Source organism: Pelobates fuscus, chromosome 3, assembly GCF_036172605.1.
Source record: "Pelobates fuscus isolate aPelFus1 chromosome 3, aPelFus1.pri, whole genome shotgun sequence".
Taxonomy (NCBI): domain Eukaryota; kingdom Metazoa; phylum Chordata; class Amphibia; order Anura; family Pelobatidae; genus Pelobates; species Pelobates fuscus.
Genome location: NC_086319.1, coordinates 303260266 through 303266265, shown reverse-complemented (window position 1 = coordinate 303266265; position 6000 = coordinate 303260266). Strand labels below are relative to the sequence as shown.

At 42.9% G+C, this 6000-nt stretch overlaps 1 protein-coding gene across 1 annotated transcript in view; it reads left to right on the top strand.

Moving 5' to 3' along the window:
• Window positions 1-3861: 3861 nt before the first annotated feature.
• The window catches only part of LRRC28 (leucine rich repeat containing 28), a 56702-nt gene continuing 54563 nt past the window's right edge, over window positions 3862-6000 (top strand). The window contains exon 1 of the mRNA XM_063448833.1: window positions 3862-3945. The gene's annotated coding sequence lies outside the window, so the exon portion shown is untranslated. The remainder of the gene's footprint in view (window positions 3946-6000) is intronic.

Sequence of the window (6000 nt, the reverse complement as noted above, 5' to 3'; positions counted from 1 at the left end):
CCACCTCCCGTACTTGGTAACTTAAGGGGGGATTTGAGTCAGTTGGGAGAAGGAATTACCCGGCAGCAGGTTGTAGAGTTGGGTAAGACTATGGAGGAGGTACAGAAATGGGTACAAGATAGATTACCTGTGAATATTTATCCCCCTGTTCATAGTTATCATCCAGGAGATCAAGTGTGGATTAAAGAGTGGAATAATGTACCGTTAGGGCCCAAGTGGAGAGGTCCTTATGTTGTTCTTTTGTCTACCCCTACAGCGATTAAAGTGGCCGAAGTGACTCCGTGGATACATCACTCCAGGGTTAAACCAGCAGCAGTTGATTCTTGGCAAGTTACAGCAGACCCAGAGAATCCCTGCAAGATCCGGTTGAAACGCACTACTCAGTCGGAGTAACAAGGAATTATTGTGGATTATAAATTTTATTGTTACAGGTGTGAGTGAGAAGGCCATAATAAAGCCTGTCCGCTTACCAACACATAGTGTATAAGCCAGGAAAGTCCCGAAGGGACACCTGTGAAGACGAGCAGAACTCCATTCCCTGCAGCCCTCACATCCTGGAAGCTGAGGCGCCTTCGCACGGACGAAGACTGAGGATGACGGCGAAAGATGTGCTTTTGATTGTGTATATTTATGTGTGTTTTTATATTCAGGAAGGTAGAGGTACCGACACTCCTAGCTGTGAGGTGTGCATTAAGACTACGAGAACAGGTAATCATATTTCCCAAACCCTAATTTGGCATTCACAATACGAATGTAAAGGAGAGGTATCAAGATGTAGATACCTAAATATAGACTATAGTGTGTGCCATTTAGGAGTAGGAGAACCTAAGTGCTTCAGTCCAGAGTATCAACCTCGTACAATTTGGTTGACTCTCAGGAATGGAGATCCTCAGGGGACCCTAATTAATAAGACGGTGTTAGAATCCGTATATTCTTCGGGTGTTCTGCTATTTGATGCATGTAAGGCGATATCAAGTGGTAGAAAGCCGTGGAATGTATGTGGGGATCTTAGATGGGAGAGGACGTATGGATCTAACGATAAATATATTTGTCCCAGTAGTAAAAATAAATATGTGAGTCCTAGATGCCCAAATAAAGACTATAACTTTTGCCCATATTGGTCTTGTGTGGGGTGGGCGACTTGGGGACAGACAGTAGATAAAGACATGATAGTGACTAAGTTGCCGACTAGCCCTTATTGTAAGTCTATGGAATGCAACCCAGTCCATATACTTATAAATAACCCCGACAAGTTCTTAGACAAATATGGAAATTTATTTGGGTTTCAGATATACGGGACGGGTTTAGATCCTGGGACATTATTGTTTATAGGGATAGAGACTGATACGGTATCCTCCCAGACTCATCAAGTATACCATTCCTTTTATGAAGAGATGAGTATAGATAATAAGATCCCCCATAATGCTAAGAACCTGTTCATTGACCTAGCTGAAAGTATTGCCGGTAGTCTTAATGTTACCAACTGCTATGTGTGTGGAGGTACTAACATGGGAGACCAATGGCCTTGGGAAGCAAAGGAGGTAATGTCCGGTTCTGAGGCAGTTGACCAACTAATATCTACACAAGCCGATTATCATTTGAGTGTTAGAGGTAAATCTGAGTGGAGATTAAAGACCTCCATCATAGGTTATGTTTGCATAGCAAGGAAAGGAATAATGTATAATACTTCTGTAGGAGAATTAACTTGTCTAGGGCAAAAAGCTTATGATGATGATACTAAAAATACAACTTGGTGGTCGGCTTCAAATGTCTCAGAACCATCTAACCCGTTTGCTAGATACGCCAATTTAAAGGATGTGTGGTTTGATCTATCTATCACATCTACCTGGAGAGCCCCAGCAAATTTGTACTGGATCTGTGGTAAGAAAGCCTATTCGGAGCTGCCACAGGACTGGGAAGGGGCATGTGTGTTGGGTATGCTCAAACCATCCTTCTTCTTGTTACCTATTGAAACAGGTGAGACTTTAGGTGTTAAAGTGTATGATGTGAATCATAGGAAGAAAAGGGGACCCCTAGAGATAGGCACCTGGGAAGATAATGAATGGCCTCCCCAGCGTATTATAGATTATTATGGGCCAGCCACGTGGGCAGAAGATGGTACCTTTGGTTATAGAACCCCTATTTATATGCTCAACCGCATTATAAGATTACAGGCGGTGGTTGAGATTATCACTAATGAAACATCACAAGCGCTCAATCTCCTAGTGAAACATAATACCAGGATGAGGACAGCAGTATACCAGAATAGATTAGCCTTGGATTACCTTTTGGCAGTAGAGGGAGGTGTATGTGGGAAGTTTAACCTAAGCAATTGCTGTCTTCAAATAGATGACGAAGGGCAAGCAATAGCTGAGCTTACTAGCCATATGGTTAAACTAGCGCATGTGCCTACTCAGGTATGGAAAGGGTATAATCCAAGTAGTTGGTTTGGTAGCTGGTATGAGTGGTTTGGAGGGCTTAAGGCAGTGGTAGGTGGAGTCCTACTGATTTTCCTGTTGTGTCTACTCCTACCGTGTCTTATACCCTTAGTAGTTAGGTCTGTGCAAAGCCTGATAGCGAATATAGCAGAGAGGAAGGCTGCTGCACAGATAATGGCGATATATAAGTATAGGGCTCTAGATCAGGGAGAACCAATGCAGGAAGATGAATGTTGAAGATTCACATCATAAGATAAGTCTGGTCTGGTTCAAGGTAACTTGCGGTGTAAGCAAAACTAAGGTTATGTGATGCCTCAAGTAATTGTAAAATATCAAGAGGCATCAAAGGGGGGAATGTGGTGGAATCTCGGTAAAAATAAATTTAGTAGGCCGAGATTACCACGTGGCATGTGTACGTGCATATGCTGACGTATCGATCAGTTGGTTGCACGAGGCAAGATACGATCAGTAGTGTACGGAGCATGTGCAAGAATACAGGATGTAGTATTCCCCTCCTCCATTGTGCTGGACAGGCCATGCGGTCAAGCAGGAAGTTAATTCTTATATTGTATTGATTGGTCAAGAGAATGTGCGGGTGGAGCTTAATATGGGAGGAGTTATGTGCCTATATAAGGAGCCTGCACTATTGTCCGGGGCTCAGAACTTGCTGTATTTTGGTGACGCTAGTCCCTCTGAGTCCCGATCGGTGATCCAATAAAGAATCTCTTCCTTCCTGAAGAAACCTGTGTCCATCTCTCTGTGCTTGGCTTCCGTCAGTTTCTCCGGTATCAATGGCTGACCAGTGATAATGCTATAATGAGTGACAGTGATGGCTGACCAGTGATAATGTTATAATGATGGACAATGATGGCTGATGAGTGATAATGTTATAATGATGGACAGTAATGGCTGACCAGTGATAATGCTATAATGATAGACAGTGATGGCTGACAAGTAATAATGTTATAATGATGGACAGTGATGGCTGACCAGTGATAATGTTATAATGAGTGACAGTGATGGATGACCAGTGATAATGCTATAATGATGGACAGTGATGGATGACCAGTGATGTTATAATGATGGACAGTGATGGATGACCAGTGATGTTATAATGATGGACAGTGATGGCTGACCAGTGATATTGGCGCTCAGCCAGGAAGCCCACTAACTCCCACCCAGCCCTGCATCAGCATCCATAGACATGTCAGAATCTAACTGTACTAAAGCTGAGCGCCTGCTGACCAATAGGAAGCCTCCAAAGGAACGCTTGTGGACGGTCCGACCAACCGGAGGCGTCTCACCGGAAACCCGCGTGACCGCCCACCAATCCGCTGTCGCTCATGCTCGATGCGAATGGTACACGTCGTCCTATTGGCTGCTATGAAAGTCTCCCCCGTGTCTCTTTCGAGCCAATGAAACGCAGAGACCCCTGGCAGCCAATCATCGTGCGGCTCTCATGTCTGGGGCAGTTTCATCAGCCTGGGACTTGAACAGCAATAAATGGGTGAGTGAGAGGCTGTCATTGTTGTAAACCCCATATTGTCTGTCCATCCAGGGCAGGGTGCCCGGTGGGTGTCTGTACCATCACCACAATGCTGTGTCAGTGTGTGTAGAGCCCCAGCCATAACACTGCGCACTCATAGGGACAACAGGTGGTTGGGGTATGGAGTCCAATAATAACACAGAGAGAGAGAGATATAAATTAATCTATGTTGGTGTTTAATAAAATATTAATAATAATAATATGGCCAGGGCTAGATTGTATACTCTATATGTAGCTTCACAAAGGCTGTGATAGGGCTATTCTTTATTATTGTTTGTTTTTTAACGCCATGATTTTGTAAATTTCCAGGAATTTAAAGTGTCGTGAGCTCGAACAAGGCTATTTCCTCAACTTTGATTTTATTATTATTATTATTATGGTATTATTTATATAGCACCAACAAATTCCGCAGCGCTTTACATTATTCTAAATGGAAACATTGAGCTTAATCCAGTTGATTTGGAAGATAAATATGTAATTAGGCTATGTTGACAGGTCGTCTATAGGATTGCTACACACCGATAAAGAACTAGAGCGTTAAGTGTTTTATCTGCGAGGAATATCCCTTTTTAATTACATTTTATAAAAGATTTAGATGTCAAGGCCCACGACTGTCCTAATTTCGTCAGGACTTCGTGCAGGTTTTCAGGTCCTGTCGTAATTTATTTCCCAGGTGTCCCGCTTTTAGCTACACCAGGGAACTGTACCCAACAAGCATAGCGCTAGTCTATCATTAGACGTTAGCTGCCAGCCAGTGAATCGCCATGTCATGACAGGAGCTCAGCTGAAGACAGAGGTGAGATCGAATAATCTACTGTAATGGACTGGGTTGGCAGACAGAGTGATAGCAGTGTGACGATCAGCAATCACACTCGTATCAATAACAGCACTGTGGATGCTGGGATTAGTAATCCCAGCATGTACTGGCTGTCCTAGAGTGATTTGAGTGTGACTACTGACAGCAATCAAACGTCTAGCAGAAACAGCACTCTACATGCAGGGATCTTAGTGATCCCATCATGTACTGGTTGTCTAAGAGTGATAGGAGTCATTGCTGTTAGCATGTTCAGTTAAGGGCAAATTTGTTACTTTTTCAAAACTTTAAAGGAACACTATAGGGTCAGAAATACAAACGTGAATTCCTGACCCTATAGTGTTAAAAACTTTCCATTACTCCAGCACCTCACGGGTCTGCTGTGGCTGGCCCTGCTCCGATCTGCCTTCTTGGCTGACATAATCAAAATCGATCATAACCAGTCCTATAGATCTCAGCCAAGGAGGTGGGGGTGGAGCCAAATGCTGTGCTGGCCAATCGGCATCTACTGCATCGAATAAGTGCATCACTATGGGGAAAGTTAAGCGTCTCCACATAGAGCAGAACTGACCCAAGAATCACAAGTTATTGGCATTTGTCCAAAAACCAATCGATATCGGCTCTGGAGAAATTCTATCGTCTATCCCTAATTCGGACCCTACTTCTACCCTCAGTGGACCAACCTGGATGATAGATAGGCAGCCTGGTATTCATATCTGAAAAATACAATTCATTTTAAATTCTTGGCTGCTCACTATGTTGATAATGTATGCTTTCTATCTACATTTAAAAGACAACTAAAAAAATCATATCAGTGAAGCGCTTCTAATATTTAATCAAGCAATAAAAAAGTGGAAGAGAGTCACAGCATAATCTGCTAATCATATACAACCACGAAATTCAAAAAGTGCTAAGTGTCGTACCCCCAAACTAAATAAATAATCCGGACTGAATGAATTTTTTACAAAGTGTTATGCATACAAATCAATCACATAAGGAATTCATACATATAACAAAGTGCTCTTATCCATAAATATAATCAATCTTATAGATGTGCAAACTGTGCATACAAGAATCTATAGTTCAATATACATGCAAAAATATGTGCAAAATAGGGGGGCGGGGCCTGACCTGCATGGCCGACGGCCGTGTGTGTGGCAAGCTCCTCATACAACCTCAGTAATCTCTGGTAAAAACTCAAG